General features: G+C 38.6%; 1 protein-coding gene across 7 annotated transcripts in view; it reads left to right on the top strand.

Moving 5' to 3' along the window:
• Positions 1-21342, top strand: part of SOX5 (SRY-box transcription factor 5) — a 1357610-nt gene that overhangs the window by 869036 nt on the left and 467232 nt on the right. Inside the window, exon 1 of one of the 7 annotated variants that reach the window (XM_060194521.1) lies at positions 12217-12601. The exons of the other annotated variants lie outside the window; for them this stretch is intronic. The gene's annotated coding sequence lies outside the window, so the exon portion shown is untranslated. Of the gene's footprint in view, positions 1-12216; positions 12602-21342 lie in introns of those variants that run through there. 7 annotated transcript variants of the gene reach the window in all.

The raw sequence follows: 21342 nt of genomic DNA, 5'->3' as shown, positions 1-21342 counted from the left end.
GCACTGCTTAGTTCTGGCTTATGGTGGTGCTAGGGATTGTACCTGGGACTTAAAAGCCTGAAGTATGAAAGCCTTTTGCATAACAACTATGCTATCTCCCCAGCCCAAGCACAAGGCCCCAGAAACTCCTTCAAGGTGTCTTTGTCTCCTTTCTCAGTTAAGCTTGGCTTCCTCTGGTGTTTTCCAGATTTGTTTCCCTTTCATTGATGTATAAAAACAAGATTCCTGGTGGAATGGGAGTACAGAGCCCACTGATTTACTTCCCCTTTTGTTTACCCCACCAGGAATATGGACCAGAATTCTTTATGGGGTGCAGAAGGTGGGAGTTCTGGCTTCTGTAATTGCTTCTCTGATGGACATAAGCGTTGGCAGGTCAATCTATAACCCCAACTGAACCAGGAAGTTTTGCTACCACAGCCCAGACCACTGCCAGCTCCTTCTTCCACAGTGCATCCACCCTAGGGAAACCCTGCTATTGTGGATGGGCACCCATGTGTGTAGAGGACAGTTAAAAAATGAAGTGGCTCCTTGAGAGAAATATGGGGACACAGAGCAGATAGAGGACAACATATGGGGAGTAGGAGAGGAGAGGAGTGTCTCTCTCTCTCTCTTCACCGGAGCACTGCTCATTCTGGCTTACGGTTGTGTGGGGAACTGAACCTGGGACTTTGGAGCCTCAGGCATGAGACTCTTTGTATGACCATTATGCTATCTACACCCCTCCACCAGGAGAGTGCCTTCTCTATCAAGCACCTGAGGATAGACCTTAAGTGCATCTGTGTAGCCAATATTGTAGACATGTGAGCAACAAAGCAGCCACAAATAGAAATTAGCAAGAGTGGCTTGGGGAGACAGCATAATGATTATGCAAAAAACTTTCATACCTGAGGCTCAAAAGTCCCATATTCAATCCCCAGAACCACCATAAACTAGAGCTGAGCAGTGCTCTGGTAGCTCTCTGTATGAATCTTTCCTATCTCTCTGTCATTAAAAAATAAATAAATAAAATGTTTAAATTTTCTTTAAATAATAAAAAAGGTTTCTAGGGACACTCAGATTCATTAAACCAAGTAAGAAATGCCCCTTTATTAATTTTGTTTTTTAAAGGGAGGGGGAGGTTAGCATAATGGCTTTGCAAAAAGACTCTCCTACCTGAGGCTCCAAAGTCCGAGATTCAGTCCCCCAAAGCTGAGCAGTGCTCTGGTAAAAAGAGCAACAACAAGAAAATAATAATAATAATAAAGAAATTAGCAACACTATCTCAAAATATGTCTTCAGTAGGATTCTAGAGAGATGTAGCTTACTGACTAGGGTACATGCTCTACTATGTATGTGACCAAAGTTTGAGTCCCAACACCATATGAGAATTCCATGGCAGTATGGGATAAACTCAGAGCTTTGGTCTTGGTCTCTCTCTCTCTCTCTCGGCCCAAGATTACAGATACCATACATATCCAAGGCCCAGGATCAGCAAATAAGTAAGTAAATAAATGGTGTTATGAATGATATCTGGAAATTCTTTAAATCGTTGATTTATTTTATAGGCAACTTCCAAATGTGAGCAATCTTTTAGTAGGGCACACGTGGAAATGAATTTAATAGGAACATGCAGCTCAGAGAGAGTAACTTTCAGTTAATGTTGACTACTCTTTTTTTTTTTCCACTGGGGCCTTGTGCTTGTGTGATGTCACTGGTCCCAATGGACTTACTTTATTTGTTACAGTTACAGCTTGATTGTACAGGAGGGAGAGATAGAAATAGATAGATAGATAGATAGAGAGAGATGAGAGGCACAGTAGCACTAATCTACCATTTATGATGCCCCCCTCCTCTTTTTTTACTTCCAGGGTTATTGCTGGGGCTCCGTGTCTGCACTATAAATCCACTGCTCCAGGAGGCCTTTTTTTTTTCCATTGTTGTTGTTGTTATGGGTTAGGACAGAGAGAAATTGAGAGGGGAGGGGAAGAAAGAGAGGTGGAGAGAGATATAAACACCTGAAGACCTGCTTCATTGCTTGTGAAGCATCCCTGCTGCTGGTGGGGAGAAGCCGGGATCCTTGCTCCTTGCACCATGTGAGCTCAACTCAGTGCACTACCACATGGCCTCCCGAGCCTCCCCTTTTTACTGTGCATAGTATTCTAATGTAATTGTGGGGGCTCAAGTCAAAGTTCTCACATGCACCAAAGTGTGGGCTCTACCTCATGAACTATTTCCCAACACCTGTTGGCCAGTCTCAAATTGCAAGTAAGTAAACAACATAATTTAGATCTAGATACAAAACCTAGAGTGAAGAGAATCAACATGACTTGACTGATGCAGCTCTAGATTGATTTAGGATGAAGGAGATAAATTGCCTATCATATAGATTGAAAGCAGATATTTCACAGTACTGCCAACTTGCATTGTGATGAAGAACTGGAGTGATGATTGCAAAGGACATGAACAGTTGAGAAAAATGATGTGTGGGGAGACTCTTTGTATGAAGTTACCATCTCCAGCTTTGAGGCTTTGTATGTGTAATTAATAGTGTGCTTGTTTGTTATGATTACTTCCCAAGTTTGGCTTCTAATATTAACAACAAATCAAAAGAAGCAGTTTTCAACTTAGATAGTCTTGACTGGTTCACATTTGATATGTCTACATTTAGATTCCTTTTTTTTTTTTTTTTTAACCTCCAGGGTGATAGCTGGGGCTTGGTGTCGGCACTACAAATCCACTGCTTCTGGAAGCCATTTTTTCCATATTGTTGCCCTTATTATTGTTGTTGGATAGGACAGAGAGAAATCAAGAAAGTAAGGGAAGAAAAAAAAAAAAGTAAGGGAAGACAGAGGGGAGAGAAGATAGACACCTGCAGACCTGCATCACTGCTTTTGAGGTGACTCTCCTGCAGGTGGGGAGCTGGGGGCTTGAACCAGGATACTTGTGCGGGTCCTTGCACTTAACCTCTGCCCCTTTAGCTTCCATTTTTATTTAAGATCAAAGACATAAGTGTTGAAATGTGCAGCATGGTATTCTTTACTTTGTGATGGAAGAAAAGATTTTGGACATTGAAAATATCGTGAGTCAATCTGTTCTTGGAAATTTACCAACCATGATTTTTTCTTTTTTACAGAGGTTTAAATTAAGTGAGCCCACCTTGGGGTACTAACTCCCACAAAATTTATTGAAATTAATAATAGTTATTTGAATCACATGTCATGCTGTAATTTTTTTTAACCCAATGAAGGTGTCATTTAACTTCTTATATCCAAAACATACAGTGTGCAAGCTGTCCCAAACTTGTGAACAGGTTGTTTCAAATAGTTTGTTTGGAATTTGGAATTCACAACACATTTTCTTTCAGAAATGAAGTTATGAATTGTGTTTGGATAACTAGACCGGCTCACAAAAGCCTATTTAACCCTCAAGCCACCATTTGGACTGTAGTTACAACAAGTCCAGGACAGATTGTGAGTGCTTGTGGTTCAAAAGGGATAAGAGAAGCATTGGTTTCTTTTTTCTTAGGTGTAGGTCTTGCCTGGTACAATTATGAGATGAATTTTGTCCCCAACACTTTCAGTCTTTTCTATATGCATGTTTGCTTGTTTTTATTCTACTGCTTTGTCTACTCACACTTCAGTTTCTTCAGCTTTATATTTTTGAAGGGCTGAAAGCTGGGATGGAGACAGAGAAGCATAACATTACTTCATAGCATGTTCCAAAATGCCAGAATTAGCCTTTACCATCTCTGAGCCTATTTCAACATTGTGCTGATAACCTTAATGAAATGTTGGAGGAAACCAATCTAGACAAAATTAATTTGCATCAGGTTGTAGATAATTGTCTTATTATACATAGTATGTCTTTACCATTTTTCTTAATTCTTTTAAATTTTATTTATTTTCTCTTTTGTTGCCCTTGTTGTTTTTCATTGTTGTTGTAGTTATTGTTGTTATTGATGTCTTCGTTGTTAGATATGACAGAGAGAAATTGGGGGGAGACAGAGACGGGAAGAGAAAGATAGACACCTGCAGACCTGCTTTACTGCCTGTGAAGCAACTCCTCTGCAGGTGGGGAGCCAGGGGCTAGAACCAGTCCTTGTGCTTTGTGCCACGTGCGCTTAACCTACTGCGCTACCGCCAGAATCCCTACCATTTTTCTTAATTCTTACTTACAAGTAGTTTGCATCTAGGTATGAACTTACTGATAATTTTAGAGCTAAATCTTTACTAGTAATATCATTGCCTTTTCTTACTTTTAAAAAATATTTTATTTATTATTTATTTGGTACAGGCAGTGAGAATTGATAAGGAAGGGGAAGATGTAGAGGTAGAAAGAGAAACACCTGCAAGACTGCTTCATCACTTGCAAAGTTTTCCCCCTGAGGAAGGGGACTGGGGGCTTATATCCTGCTCCTTGTAGTTGGTAGCATGTGTGCTCAAGCAGGTGTGCCATTACATTTGCTCCATTATTGTATTTTCTAAGATAGTAAGATTATATAAAAAGTTAGTAAGAACTAACTTTGCAAGAACCCAGGTCCTTATGCACTATAATGTGTGCACTTAGCCAGGTGCACCACCTGGGGAGGTGAACTATTTCACCAGCACTCTCTAGTGCATCTGCACGTGGTGCAGGGTTGGCAGGCGAGCCACTAAAACACCAATATTCACAGGACCCCGCCACCTTTGGAATTGCAAAGAGAGAGTTAGTAAGATTATATAAAAAGATAGTAAGATTATATAAAAAGTTCAGTCACAACAAAGAAGCGGATTTTTGTAACTTATTTTTTTAAAAATTATTATCTTTATTTATAGACACAGTCAGAAATCGAGAGGAAAGGGCAATAGAAGGGAAGAGAGACAGTGAGGCACTTGTAGTACTGTTCCACCACTCACAAAGTTTTCCCCTTTTCAAGTAGGAACTGGGGGGCTCGAACTCAAGTCCTTGTGTATTGTAAAATGTACACTCAACCAGGAGCACCACCATCCAGCCCCAGGAGGGGATTTTTGTATTTGGAAAAGTACAAAATACTCTATTTCTTTTGCGAAAATGGTCCATCCTGCCTGCAGAACCTGAATAATTTTTCTTCTAGTTTATTATTTCCTATCTTCACCTCCTGTTTTCTATATTCATCTTCTTTAAGGTATTTTTAAAATTTAATAAAGATGATGATAATAATAATAATAATAGTTTTAATCAGAGCACTGGTCATCTCTGGCTTACTGTGGTTCCAGGGACTGAACCTGGGCATGTAAAGCTTCAAATTTACATAACCATTATTCTATCTCCCCAGCCCTGCATTTCTTTTCCTCCCCTCCTCCTTCCTTTTTTTTTTTTTTTTTTTTTTTTTTTGCCTTTAGGGTTATCTCTTGGGCTTGATGCTGGCACTACAAATCAACTGACTCTGGTGGCCATCCCCGTCCCCACCACCATTTTATTGGATAAGACAGTGAGAAACTGGGAGGGCTTGAAATCGGTCCTTTTGTGGGCCCTTGCATTTAACACTGTATGTGCTTAACCAGGTGTGCCACCACCTGTCCCCCCATTTCTTTTGTTCTAAACTAATATTTTAAGAACGCTTCGGCTGGTATAATAGCTCACTTGGATGGTGCACTTGTTTTATCATGAGCACGACTCAGATTTGAACCCTATCCCCTCTCCTTGGAAGGAAACTTTGATGCTGTAGCGTCTCTCTCTTTCTCTGAAAAAGCTGGCATTGAGCAGTGAAACCTCAGTTGGTACTTTGTTTTGTTCTGTAAAGAGATTGACAGGGAATGGGGCATGGGGGTCTTGGAAATTGGAGCTAGCAGTGGGCTTACTGTTCTTTGTAGAAATACTGAAGAGACTTCTTGTATTACTTTAACCACAGGCAAAGCTTGCTGATATAAGTGATAGCTATCAATCCACCTTAAATAGACAATCTGAGAGGCCAGTGAGACAGCTCACCTGGGAGCTATACCATGCAGGTGACCTGGGCTCCAGCCCCTGAAACACCACATGGGAGTACTGTGCTACCGGATGAAGTTTTGGTGCTGTGGTACCACTCCTCTATCTTTCTCTCTAACTTCCTCTCTATCAGTCACCTCTAAGCAGTGGAACCCTGATAAAGAAAATTAAAAAATAGATTATGTGAACATTTCCCTGTTTATGTGTCTGTTTCTAATGACTTTGATTTTTTTTTTTTTTTTACCAGAGTATTGCTGAACTCTGAGATTGAACCTGAGACTTTGGAGCCTTGGGCATGAGGGTCTTTCTGCATAACCATTATGCTATCTAGCCTGCCCTCTGTTTCTAATGACTAGAAGTCTAGAATATCTAATAGTACAACAGACTAGTAGAAATTGCTTTTTTGTTTTAACTGCCAGTTAGATATAAAGCAAATGTGTAGTAAAATGAATGATTTGCTTTTAGATAAATGCTTTAGTTTCCTTTTTTATCAAAAACTTAAAAGTCTTTCCTAAACATAATAGAGTATTTTATGCTTAATATTTTGTCTTTTCTCCAACATTTCTTTCAATTTCTTATGATTTTCCTAATGTCTCCCTATAAGAGTTTTCCCTTCTTTTCTTCTTTTCACTAGTAATTTTCATTCAGCATAAACACAGTTATTTAAGAATTGTGATGTCATATATATTGTGATGTCTTTTTTTTCTTTCCTCCTTCATCTCTTCCTTCTCCTTTGTTATGCATTTTCTTTTCTATACTGTCTTCTTGGCATAAATTCCCAGAAGCAGGAATGGTTTTAGAGAAGCAAAATTGAGTTCTTTTATAGGAAATGTGTCATCTTGATTTTTAAAAGGTAGTCAGGGTCTGAGTTTATTTAATTATGATGACTTTTCTCAATTCCTGATTTCACTCTTATTTCACCAAGTCAGTATGATTTTTCATCTTCTATACATTGAAATACCATGTAGGATTTCATTAAGTGCCTAAAATGTTTCTTGAATGAAGAGGTGAAGAAGTGGAGTAACATTGTTGGAGAACTCTTAATTGATTACAATTTTATTCAAACAAAACTTACCTCCAACTTTGGTTCATCCCCACACTATCATTCACCAGGATTGCAATCCCTCTACTCTTTCATTTCAGAGCTTCAATTTTTCATCAAGGAAATGGAAAACTGTGATGACTACCACTACCCTGAGTAATAGGTAGTATAGTGGCCATGACATGCTTGTACAGTGTTTAGCATTTAGCAGCTCTCAAATCTATTTGATTTTTCCCTATCTGCAAACTGTTAATTGGTAACTTTGTCAACTGGGAATAACAAAGGAACAAATAGATATGGTAGTTTCTTTCCCAAATATAAGGATAAGTGAGAAGACAATCAATTGGTATTTTTTGGGTTTTATTTTCTAAGTTTTGACAGACTTGGAAAAAAAGCCTATATAGCTTTCCTACCTGTAAATAATTATATTGTTTATGCATTTAATTTAATTAACATATATGTACATGTCATATCTAACATTGGAGAAATACTTGGTTGTGGGGAATAGAGAGATAATGAGTTTGTTTTGGGGGGCCTAGTGACTTCGAGATAGCTATGAGACATTCAAGTGGAGATATACAATTATAAGGAGGTTCTGAGACAGAAATATTATTGTTGAGGCTTGACATGCATATGCTTTGTTTTGGAGTCTTGGTATACTGACACTATCGAAACCGAAAGTTTAAATGAAATGATCTATTGGGAGAGAAGTAACCAAGCAGCTCCAACATCCAAGGATAAGCATAAAACAACATTCAAGGAATGGGATGAAAAACTGGAGCCCGGCTGTAGTGAAAGTTTAGAGAAGAGAATGCTGAATAAAGGAGGTCTTGGTCAAGGTCAGAGAGTATAAAAACTGAAGTTTCTGCTAGATTGGTTGCTGTGGAGGTCCTTGTTAATCTGAGCACTAATGCTGGTGGCACAGTGTGTGGATGAAGGCCATACTACATTTCATTAAGAAATAAATACAAGCTGGTTATTTAAACCTTGGAGGAATTTTAACTGAAAGGAGTTCAATAACCAGTACTAGAGAAGTCTGTAGAATCTATATTATGTCATTTACAATTTACTTAATTACTCTGATTCTATATGCATATAGGGGGCGATTATAACAAGAGTGCTACCTTCACAGGGTGATGAAATATTCTCAAACTAGTAGGTATTTAATAAATGCAAGATGTGATTATCCTTTATATTATAGATATTATATTATAGATATTATAATACCCTTGCTGTTACATGGTTAATCTTAATCACAAAAGACAGTTTCAGGCCTTTCTTAAAATATCTAGGAATGCCATCACCAGAACAATCAGAGGATAAAGACAAATAGGAAGAAGTAAGGTTGTTTTATATTAAGTAGTAATTTTATTTTCTTATTACTAATAACTGGTTAAAAATATTTGCAATTTCCCATCATATGTTTAAATGTATACTATTTTTAAAAAATATTTTCTAGTGCCCCACAATGTTTTATCTCAGAGATAAAATCTAACTTTTGTTATATCCATTAGCTTTAACATTATGGTGATAGTATAAGGTTATCAAAGAAAAAAAACTAATTGCCACCATGGAGATAGCTAGGGCATGGTGCCTGAACAAATCCATTGCTCCTAGCACATCCCCTCCATACTTTTAAAAAATCTTTTTGGTGGGACAGAGAGAAATTGAGAAGGGAGGGGTGGTAGAGAGTGAGAGAGAAAAAAAGACACCCACCTGTAGATATGTTTCACCACATAATGTTTCTCCACTGTACATGGGGACTGGGGGCTTGAACCCAGGTCCATAAGCATGGTAATATTATGTGTGGAACCAGGTATGCTACCACCTGATCCCTATTTGAAAATAATTTATGAACTGTACATTGTTTTCCTATTTCTTCTATATGTTCCATATTATCTACTTAATTTTATGAAAATAAATATGCTTCACAGATACTAAATCACGAGACTAGGAAATCACTTAGAATTCTGCATATTTTGTTATTGTTTCTACTTCCTATTTATGTCTTCTATATCAATTGAGCTTTTCACTTTGTTCCATTTCAATTTTTATTTTTATTTGAGCTGTAAGCATGCATTATATGAAGAGACAGTCCTCTCATTACAATTTTAAAAATGTCCTGTTCATTACTATGGACCCACCTAGTGTTGACTTTTCAAATTCATTCCCTTACTGTGTATAAAGCTTATACTATATATCATATAAATCACACAAAAGATGAGATTTTTAAATAATCTAAACATTTAAAATTTAACTTCAGAATCTTAATGTTTTGTTTCCTTTTCTTATAGGATGCATTGTATGCAATGTAAACAACGTGAAAATAATTGACTATGGGTTAAACATACAACAGCTAGAATGCATCTTATTGCTCTTTTCAGCATCATTCACTCAAGGGGAAAATGTAATCACTGATATGAAGAGTAGTACTATTTAAAGAAGTCATTTTACATAGGAATTTGCATGATTTATTTTATGCACTGGATTTACTTTTCTAAGTTTATAAACAATACCTTATTTATTCTAGTAACCGCTGGCACTTACACTCTATGCGCCAATTACAAAGTATTTTTCATACATATTATAGTATTAATTCTCTCAGTAAGGTGGGAATTATTATCCCCAATTCACAAGTAAAGCACCTGAGGATTCAAGAGGTATATGGAAGAAATGTTTGAACCTATATTTTCTGACTTTACAGACTGTTTTTTAATGTATCATATTATATACAATATGCATGCAAAAAATTCCTTTCAAGATGTTGGTGACTAACTTAACCTATATACTGTTAGATCTATGAACCTGGTATGCATATTACATAAAATTTAGCCTAGCTGTCCTTTTCATTAAATGTCAATATTCAGAAACTTCAAATTAAATAAAAAAGGAAACAATTAACTTTATTAGGCAGCCCATTATGGGTTTCTTTGTTTACATTTATATAACCTCACTCCAGTGAAACAAAAAATTTTGTTTGAATTAACTTAATTTTAAAGTGTTTATGTTTAATATATATAGTACATTAAAATAGAAGACATTACTTTATGACAATTACTGCACACAATTTTCAGCTTTTGATTTCTGTCTGAAGAGAAACTAACTTATTTTCTGTTTGTTAGGAGGCAAAGCAAGTACTGTCCAGTCCAGTCCAGTCCAGACCTGTCCCATCCACTGACCCAAGGAATTCCTTTACTGCATTTACTTACCCGCCCCCCCCATGTTAGATTTAGCTCTGAAATGAGGATGAGGTGAAGGGGAGAGGAGGAAGGAAGAAAAAGTGTTGGGTTTCGGTCTCTTTCTTCAAACTATTAGCTTGCCAACTAGGAAAATTAAATATGCAAGAGGGATTTTTTGTTTTTCTTTTTTTAATGCCTTTTTAAAAAGTCTTGAATGAAATAAACCACTTTTAAGTAAAGGACAATACACTTTAAGACAGACTATCCACGAGGTGTCTCTGGGTGCTACAAAGGAATAGTAAAAATTACAAGTATCTTAGGTCCCATGTCTACGGGGTAGTTGGAGTTATTAAATGCTGTGTATCATTGTAGCATCATGAGCCCTCATAAGATGTGCCAGTGTGGGGGGCTGGGCAGTAGCGCAGCGGGTTAAGCGCACATGGCGTGAAGCACAAGGACCGGCTTAAGGATCAGTTCGAGCTAGCTTCACAGGTGGTGAAGCAGGTCTGCAGGTGTCAGTTTTTCCTCCTCTCTGTCTTCCCCTTCTCTCTCCATTTCTCTCTGTCCTATCCAGCAACGACAACAATAACAACTATAATATTAATAACCACAACAACGATAAAACAACAAGGGCAACAAAAGTGGGGAAAATAGCCTCCAGGAGCAGTGGATTTGTGGTGCAGGCACAGAGTCCCAGCAAGAACCCTGGAGGCCAAAAAAAAAAAAAAAAAAAAAAGATGTACAGTGTACACTTTGTCTAGAAAACTTTCCAGTGCTGGGGGGCTTCTCGTCTCAGGACCCTACTGCCAACCAGTTGTGATTATTAGTATGGCTCAAGCAGAATTTTGACATTGGCCCTATGTGTTCAGACCACCTTTGTTGAGCCTTCAGTCAGCAAAACCAGAGCACCAGCAGGTTATCAGAGAGGCTTCTAAGTCCAATATGGCAACAGGGCCAAGTGAGTCTGACTCGACACCTGTTCTAGACACCTGTTCTAGACCTGGACACCTGTTCTAGACCTGGATAAAACAAACAAAAAAAACCCCACAAACAAACAAACAAACAAAGAAAAAACTTAATGAGGATTGCTATTAAGGCAGTAGGTGAATAGAGAGGGAGTGAAGGAGGCCTGGGTGGTGGTGCACCTTGTTAAGTCCATGTTTTATCATGCACAAAGACCCAGGTTCAAGCCTCTGGTCCTCACCTGCAGGGGGAAAGTTTTGCAAGTGGTGAAGTAATGCTTCAGGCCTCTCTCTCTCCTATCTATGTCCCCCTTCCCTCTCAATTTCTGGCTGTCTCTATCCAATAAATATAGTAAAAAAATGTTTAAAAACAAAAGACGAGTGAAGGCAGGACCATTAGAAAAAATAGGAAAATATATCTATATATTTAGATATAACTATCTACAGATGTATATGTATATCTATACCTGTATACACATAGATATAAATGGTTTTAGAATCAGCCCATATCAGTGACCTAAAGAGAACTACTGCAATTTACAATAGAGGGGTGGGGACACAGAAATCAGGTGGTGTGATCTGTAAGGAATCACACCCCTATAATTTTTACAGTTTTGTAAATCAATATTAAAGCACTAATTTAAAAAGAAGAGGAAGAGGAGTAAGAAGGAGGAGGAGGAGGAGACAAGAAAGAAGAAAGAAGGAGGGGGGAGGAGGTGGAGAAGGAGGAGGAGGAGGAAGAGGAGGAGAAGGAGGAGGAGGAAAGGAGGAGAAGGAGGGGGAGGAGGAAGAGCAGGAGGAGGAGGAAGAGGAGGAGGAGGAGAAGGAAGAGAAGGAAAAGGAGAAGGAAGGGGAGGAGGAAGAGGAGGAAGAGGAGTAGGAGGAGAAGGAAAAGGAGGAGAAGGAGGGGGAGGAGGAAGAGGAGGAGAAGAAGGAGAAGGAGAAGGAGGAGGAGAAGAAAGAAGGAGAAGGAGGAGGAGAAGAAAGAAGAAGGAGAAGGAAGAAAGGAAGAAGGAGAAGGAGAAGGAGAAGGAAGAAGAAGGAAGAAAGGAAGAAAGAGAAGAAGGAGAAGGAGGAGGAGGAAGAGAAGAAGAAGAAGAAGAAGAAGAAGAAGAAGAAGAAGAAGAAGAAGAAGAAGAAGAAGAAGAAGAAGAAGAAGAAGAAGAAGAAGAAGAAGAAGAAGAAGAAGATAGAAGAAGAAAAAAATAATTAAGCGGGGGAGGCAGTGAGGTGGATAGCTCCGCCTCAGGACCGCACCCTCCAAAGGCAATCATGGTGTCCAGCAGGTGCCATGCAGTGACGTCAGTCCAGAGCGAGCCACACCCCACACTCCGGTGCGTTCCCATGACGCACCTGGGCTGGTCTCCGGGCCCAGCCTGGAGCAGCCATCTTCTTGACCCCAGGCAGGGCTGCTTTCTTCACACCTAGTCGTGCAAAGCCCGCCTGACCAATTCTTGATAATATGAGTCACTGTCCAAGAGCCCTTTCTCGAGGTAGGTCAGAAATGCGTGGACACATACATCTCCTCGCCCGGCTCTGTGAATGAACATGAGAGGAGTGTCCATTTTTTGTTTTGTTGTTTTGTTGTTCTGGTTGGGCACAAGCGCTGTTTGAGTTGCCTGGCTTATGGATCAAAACAGAAGTAAGAGAATAGGGCACCCACCCAGAAAAGCACCTCTTGTTTCGCTGGATTTCATACGTGAGAACAATAAACACATTTCCCCCTGGAAGTATGTGTTTACAGAGAAGAAGGAGTTCCTTTTTTTCCAGGTTGGTCGAGGAGGATTGTGGCTATTTGATGTGCGCCCAGATGTCTGATACTGGAACTCAGTTGCTAACAGGAGGGTCTTGCCGCTTAGAAGGAAGTATGAAAAATATTCTTAAAGAGAGGTGGGGGTAGATAGTATAACGGTTATGCAAAAAGACTCGCATGCCTGAGGCTCTAAAATCCTAGGTTCAGTTACCACCACCCCACCACCATTAACCAGACCTGAGTAGTGTTCTGAAGAAAAAAAAGAAGTTGATTCTGATATCTGTTTTGCCCCAGGGTTGTTTGTAAAGTAAAGGGGAGCATAATAGTTATGCAAAGAGACTCTCATGCCTGAGGCCTCAGAGACCTAGGTTCAATCACCCACATTATCATAAACCAGAGCTGAGGAGTGTTCTTTCTGGTTTAAAAAAAAAAAAAAAAAGAGTTAGGGGTAGTCTGGCGGTAGCGCAGCGTTTTAAGCGCACAAGGCGCCAAGCACAAAGACCTGCATAAGGACACGGGTTCTAGCCCACCTGTAGAGGAGTCGCTTCACAAGTGGTGAAACAGGTTTGCAAGTGTCTTTCTCTCCCACTCTCTGTCTTGCCCTCCTCTCTCCATTTCTCTCCATCCTATCCAACAATGACGGCATCAACAACAATAACTACAACAATTAAACAAGGGCAGCTAAAAGGAATAAATAAATATTTTTAAAAAGGAGTTAGGATGTGGAGGTCTCTGAAATTTACCTGTGAATGGTGGAAAATATGGGTTATGGACATGTAGTGTACGTGTATAAATAGGGAAAATGGCAAATTATAATCAGTCATTTCAAAACATGTTTAAAGTATTTGTAAATGTCTAGTTTAAATTGTTTTAATATCTCAATAGTAGTTTCCCATACTGTGTCCTAATTTCTTCTTCAGTCTTTTTAAAATTTTATTTTTTTAACTTTATTTGATAGGACAGAGATAAATTAGAGGGAAAAGGGAGATATGGAGGGAGAGAGACACCTGTAGCACTGTTTCACCACTCATGAAGCTTCCCCATAGAAGTGAGGACCTGGGGCTTGAACGTGGATCCCTGTGCACTTAGTCATGTGTGCCACCACCTGGCCTACTTCCTGCAGTCTGTTAGCATTATTTCACTACTTTTTAAAAGACTTAAAAAAAAAACAAAAAAACACTTGAGAGACAATGAATCAACTAGACAGCACAACTCTGCCACCTGTGGTGGGGATGCTGGGATCAAAACTCAAGACCTATACTGAATAATGCCCCACCACTCAGATTGTGAGATTGACTGATTGATCATTATCAGAGCAATGCTCAGAGGACCTCAGGACTTTGGGGCCTCAGGCCTGAGGATCTTTTCACATAACCATTATGCAACCTCTTCTTTTCTAGACTGTGTTTTGAAGAGAGGTTTGTTTGAATACTGTTTCAATCTCCAAGATGCAGCTCAGCCCTATTCCCTAGTATTTCTATTGTCCTTTAGTTTTGTTTGTTGTGCTTTTGAGACAGTGTTTCAAAGCTAAAAAGTTTGAAGGCTATTGATTTAGATTTTATTCGTCAGTTATAGCTAGTTTGTCAGCAGCCTGGTTTTATTGGCAGAGTGCTTATTAAATAGCACATACTTCTTGCTGCTGCTGCTGTTGTTGTTGTCCTATTAATAGTAACCAGAGCTTCATTACTCTGGGCTGACTTTTTCAGACAGAGAGAGAGAAAGTGAGGAAGAGAAAGAGAGAAAAAAGAGAAAGAGAGAGAGAGAAAGAAGTAGATATGAACTGGCTAGACAGATCAGTGTGGATAGATTCACTGCTTTATCTTGAACACTATCCAGGTTGAAGCCCAGTCCTCACTGCCCCAAAGTCAAGTTTGGTTCTGTGATGACATTCTGTCTCTCCCTTTGTCACTATCTTTCTATCTGAAAAAGCTGACCTGAATATAGTACCTGGGAGGAGCTTTGGATTCTTAGGCATGAGTTCTGAATTCAGCCCGTGTCCCATGTGCCAGATGGGTCTCCTGGTTGATGCTCGCACATGTGCCTGTGCATCTCTCTTTCTCTCTCTTATTCTCTCTTGTTTGTAACAACAACAAAAAAAATCTTAGGGAGAGACATGACAGCACAGTTATGGAGGCATAACTACATTATGTGTGGGCATATAAGCTTGAGTATATGTATTCATGATGAAATGCAGGAAAATGAGATAAATTTAGTTTTTTAAATAATCAAATTTAAGTGGTTTCATTTTTTTTTTTTTTTTGACTAATTTTATGTTCAGGCAGTGCTTTTTTCTCCTGTGGCTTTTTTCAGCATGTTAATGGAAGAGGTTCCTAGTTCTTTAATTGACTTAAGTGTTTATTTAAATATGTTTTATTCTAAAGGAGTTTATACCCCCCCATGTTGTACTTAGATGCACCCATTAGAATGTCTGTTATGTAATGGTGTAGTTTCTTTTTAAAGGAATTTGATTGCTTTGCTTAAACCAAAAGGGTGGCCATCTTTAATATTCTGGGTTAGAATTTATCTTCCTTTGCCATGCTTCCAGAATTTAGAAATGTTAAGGGAGAATCATGAGATTTTCTCCATTTAACTTAACAGTTTTAACTGGGTAGGATCCTTATTACGTTTTCTTTCAGTGAATTGTAGGTTGCTTTTCAGTGAATCAAAATGTTCAGGTTGCTTAGGAGGCTTAGCTCTTGGCATAATGTCACTAATGATTTCCACAGGACTTTAAAATAAAGCAACAGGAAAATCTATCAATAAGGAGATATAAATAGAATATTTCATACTGGGAAAAAAAATCAAATCTTTGTCCTGAAAGAAAAGGGCAGCAGTGGTTATTTGCATATGCTTGATCACTTTAAATATAATCAAATTGGCAATGTCTGCCGAAGAGCCAAAATAGAATCTGAACACATGGACAAATGCATTGGCTGTTGTATTCAACAGAGATTTTTGCCATTATTAAATTAACAAAGTCCATTATCCTACAGGGTGGATAGTCCTTTTTTTCCTTTGCCACCAGTGTTATTCCTGGAGCTCTATGCCTGAACTGTTCATACTCTGCTCTTGGTGCAGGGAGACACTGCCTACTGCTCCACTTTTTATAAAACTGCCTCTGTGCATGTGTTCCTGTGTTGGCTGAAGGCTCAAACCCAGGCCCCCCTTCCTCGTGGTAAAAAGTGTGCTCTACTAGGTGAGCCATCTCCTGGCCTCAGTTCCTAATTGTTTTAAACTGTAGACATTTTCCATTTTCACTCTTAATGTTTTCCCAGGTGCTTTCAATTGTTCTCTTTCTGGTGTAGTTTCTTAAATGGTCATCCTATGTTGTTTCAAAAACACTTTTATTATTATTATTATTTTAGTGAATGAGGTCAATGTACATGGGTGTATGTGTGTGTGTGCTCATAAACTTGAGTGTGTTTGTCCATCTGTCTCTATCTTTGCAGTGAGAGAGAAAGGTTCCACAGAGTTTAGGATTTCATTGTATTAGATATGGACTCTTTCCTGGTCTTTTTTTAAGAGCATCTCTCACCAGGGCCTACATAATTCCAAAATCAATGGCTTTCTAAATAGGTCTCTTTTTTATAAAAGCATCATCATGCTGTTTATCTTTTCTTGAAACTTTCTACTTAATAGTTATGTGCTTTACTCACCTTTCCTACTTGTAAAGTGAAAATTTACTTTTTCTGTGGCATTTTTGTAACTTCAGTTTAATATTTCCATCTGTAAATTGCAAATTCTACTTAGATGTTCAGCCATTATGCTCAATTCATTATAGAATCACCCCCCCCCCAAGTTCTGATTTCCAAACTGCTGTGCCTCCTTCTACCACCACCCCTAATCCCCCCAAAGAGGATTTTTTCCCCATGGATTTTGACAAATTTCCACATAGTCTCACCCTTCTATTCTAGTCTAAAAAACATTTTTTTGTTATGAAGTAATGATTGAACTTAGATATAAAAGAAAGGACAAGGAATAAGGAAGCAGACTGTAATGACCTGGAGCTACCAGTACACATAAAAGTTAAGGTGCTGGGTGCCAGGCGGTGGTGCAGTGGGTTAAGCGCACATGGCATGAAACGCAAGAACAGGTGTCAGAATCCGGGTTCAAGCCCCTGGCCCCCCACCTGTAGGGGAGTCACTTCACCTGAGCTGAAGCAGTCTGCAGGAGTCTTGTCTCTGTCTTCCCCTCCTCTCTCAATTTCTCTCTGTCCTATTGAACAACAATAACAGCAATAACAACAATAATTACTAACAACAGTAATAATAACAACAGTAATGATAAACAACAAGAGCAACAAAAGGGAAAAAATAGCCTCCAGGAGCAATGGATTCATGGTGCTGGCACAGAGACCCAGCAATAACCCTGGAGGCAAAAAAAAAAAAAAGGTGTTGAAGTCTGCTGACTTTTTCTTTGATAGAGAATGTGTTAGGTACTATAGGACTTTGAGATAGTCAACAGCATGCAGTCATGAACAGACCATCTATCTTCATAGATGTACAACAATGCATTCTCAAGTGCTGAAAACTTAGTTTTATTGGCTGTTTTATTGTATATCAAGAAAAATAACATGTAAGAGATTCTAATAAGGGCTGATGCTTCAACACATTTTCAACAATTCAATAGAAATTACCCTGGTGACTTGCAGTACACACAAGCTATTCCAGGAGAATTGTGCATTTCCCACAAAAGCATGGACAAATAAGTGATAGACTCCCAGTAGTTCTGTATGTCCAAGGTAGCTAGGACAGGAAAGCTATGCCACATAGGGAAAAATCACTGGACTAGAAGACTGTGTTAGGACTTGAAAAGTCAATATGATATAAGGACTCCTTAATTTACAAGAACAGTATTACCTCTCAAATTTTAGTTATGTTCATCCTCTCCTATTTATTTTTGCCACAGGGTTTTCACTAGGACTCTCTGTGTGGACAATTCCACCACTCCCTGCATACTTTTCCCCCTCTTTCTTCCTTCCTTCCTTCCTTCCTTTCTTTCTTTCTTTCTTGTTTTGTTTTTTTAGATAGAATGGGAGAGACAGAGAGGAAGAAAGGTAGAGAGAGGAAGAGAGAGAGTAGAAACACCTCAGCACTGTTCTTCCACTTATGAAGCTTCTCCTGTGCAGATGTCCCATGTAGTAACCAGGGGCTCAAACAGGGCTTCTCACTGTGGCAAAGTGTGTACTCTTCTGGGTGAACTACCTCCCAGTCCCAGCTCTTATTTTAAGCAAATCATTACATACCCCAATGTATATGTTCACTATGGTCTATGAACTTCAATAGATGAAGCATGCATTTTAGAAAATAAAATTGTGTGCTGTGAAAGTTCTTTTAAATCAAAGATTATGATTAAAATGAGAACTTTGTTCTCCGTAATAAGTAATAGAATTTTTATGATAAAATTCTCATCTTACCCACCACTAAAATGAATCAGTATGGATTCTGCCTGTCTGAGTTTGACAAATATCCATTGTAGATGGTGGGTACACATTGTAATTTTTTAGTTTGAGATGTGCATTTAAATACTTTAATTTGTATACATTTCACTTATTTTGAAAAGCATGATTTTACATCTAAATAAAAAACATTTATATTCATACCCAAAGAGAAAAAAATTAAAATCTGAAAGGTATACATTAACGTGTTTTAATCTTACACTGTCTTCCATCTGAGCAGTTTTTACCTCCCTACCACCACAGTCAACTTAAAATCATTTTCTGTTTCCCTTAAAATTTTCTCATGCACACATAAGCAAAAAGAAATCTGGTATCTTATTCCCATGCATGAAGTAACCATTGTACTTAGTTCTCAGTTATGCAATTTCCTTTTTTCACTTAATATTTATCAGCAACTTAAAAACTGAAGGTTTTTTTTTTTTTTCTTTATATTAGTGTACAGTAGTGTTCCTACTTTTGTAACATCTTTGCAATAGTCCATTGTGGTAGTGTGTCCTTAGTGAATGAACTTTTGGGTTGTTAATGACCAACCTTCTGCTGTTCTGCAGTGACTGACTGTGACTATGTAACACTCAGCAGGTATGAAGAACTTGTCCAACATAAATTCCTGGCATTAAAATTATGTATATAATTTTGGAAGCTCTTTCTAAATTGCCATCCATGAAGGTTATATCAGTAGACGTTCCTACTAGTAATATACAGGAGAGTCTGGATTCCGCAAGTCATAAACAGGAATGTAGGAATTTGTAAGATTTTGATATGCTAACAGATAACCTCCACTTTCTTTGGAGTACCAATTCAAACAGTTCGCTTGCTTGTGTTACAGTAGGGCTCTGGGTTTGCTGTAGGTCAGCCCTGTGTTGATTTGGTTGGGCTGGTCCATAGTGCATTTTCCTCCTTTTCCCCTTCTCATATGGGGACTCAGACTGATGGAATAACCTTTCTCCGGGATGTGGTGTTTCTGTGGGGGTGGAGGTTGGGGTAGGGGGGGTGTCAGAAATAAGAGAAGGTAGCAAAAATAAGGAAAGCGGTGTCTGAGCTGAACCAAACTTAGTTAAGTTCTACATTCCAGTGACCAAAAGCAACATGTCTAAGACACAGCCAATAACAGTAAGAGTGAATTCTATCTTCAGTGAAGTATAGTAAGGAAGAGAACAAGTACGTATGAACTAATTATATACACTTAAGTGTATGTAATTTAACATGCTAATCAAAATTTTGACTTTTTGCTAGGCTGACATACCAAAAGTGGTCATCACCTTGTAGTTGTAAATTTCATTTAATTATGAAAGTTGTTAAAGATATCTTTCCTTTTTGTACAAACCATTTCTGTTTTTTTAAATATATTTTTTAAATTATCTTTATTTATTTGGTAGAGAAAACCAGAAATTGAGAGGAAGGGGGAGAGAGAGGGAGAGAGAGACAGAGGGATACCTGCAGCCCTGCTTCACCACTTGTGAAGCTTTCCCCCTGCAGGTGGGGACCAAGGACTTGAATGTGTGCTCAACCAGGTGCATCACCACAACGCCCCCTCCTTTTTAAAGATTTTAAAAAGTATTTATTGAATAGAAACAGAAATTGAGAGGGGAGAGGGAAGATAGAGATGGAGAAAGAGAATGAGAGAGAAACAGAGAGACAGAGACTAAATAAGCACTGCTTCACTGCTCCTGAAGATTCCTTGCTGCGGGTGAGGACTGGGAACTTGAACATGGGCCCTTTGTGCACTGCAGTGTGTGTGCTTAACCAGGTGTGCCATCACATAACCCCCATTTCTTAATTTTTCTTCAAGCTTTATTGTTTTCCTCCTTTACTATTGAATTACTGATTTTTTAATTACTATTTATTTATTTAACTTTACCAGAGCACTGCTCAGCTCTGTTTATGGTGTACAGGGGATTGAACCTGGGACTTTGGAGCCCCAGGCATGAGTCTTTTTGCATAATCATTATGCTATCTATCCTCCAGCCTCTGATTTAAAAAAAAAAAAAAGACTTCTTTTTTTAAATGCTTTATTTATTTATTAATGAGAAACATAGGAGGAAAGAGAAAGAACCAGGCATTACACTGGTACATGTGCTGCTGGGGATTAAACTCAGGACCTCATGCTTGAGAGTTCGATGCTTTATCCACTGTGCCACCTCCTGGACCACTGATTTTTTTTTTTTCTCATTGCTTTTAAAGTGCTCATTACATATCATGGAGGCTAGTTCTTTTCTTCTATATGACTTGTTGCATATATTTTTTCCCTGCATCTGTCTCTTGTCTTTGTATTAATCATGTGTTTTGTCAATCAGATTTTTTTTTCACATTTGTGTATTTGGGTTTATTATTAACCTTTTATTTTATGCATTCTGGTTTTTTTTTTATTTTTGGAGGGATAGGGGCCATAATTCCCTGGGGCTTCATACCTGTGTTATTCCACTGCTTTCCATCAAACATTTTTCTCCCCTTTTTCAGTCACAAAATAGAGAGAGACTGACAAAGGAGAACAACCACAATACTACTCCATGACTTGTGAAAATCCTTTCATGCAAAGTGCTCCTGTGTGCTGCCACAGACTTGAACCCATGTCCTTGCACATGGGTAATGTTTATTCTTTTTTAAAAATTTTTTATTATCTTTATTTATTGGTAGCCAGAGATCAAGAAAGGTGGGGGAAATAGAGAGGGAGAGAGACAGAGAGATACCTGCAGACTTGCTTCACTGCTCATGAAGCTCTCCCCATGAACCTGGGTCTTTGCACACTGTAATGTGTGCGCTTAACCAGGTGCACCCCTTCCTGACGTATGGGTAATGTTTATTCTACTGGTTGATCTATTGTTCAGCCCTGTAGCAAAGACTTTTCTTTCCTTCCTTCCTTCCTTTCTTCCTTCCTTTTTTTTTCCCCATAAGGGTTATCACTGGGGCTCAGTGTCATCACTATGAATCCACACTCCCAGTGGCCATTGTTTCCTTTTTATTTCTTTCCACTTTTATTTGACAGAACAGAGAGAAGTTGAGAGAGGAGAGGAGATAGGGAGAGA

The sequence above is a fragment of the Erinaceus europaeus genome, chromosome 7 (genome assembly GCF_950295315.1).
Source record: "Erinaceus europaeus chromosome 7, mEriEur2.1, whole genome shotgun sequence".
Lineage (NCBI taxonomy): Eukaryota > Metazoa > Chordata > Mammalia > Eulipotyphla > Erinaceidae > Erinaceus > Erinaceus europaeus.
This window is presented reverse-complemented; position numbering and strand designations above follow the sequence as displayed.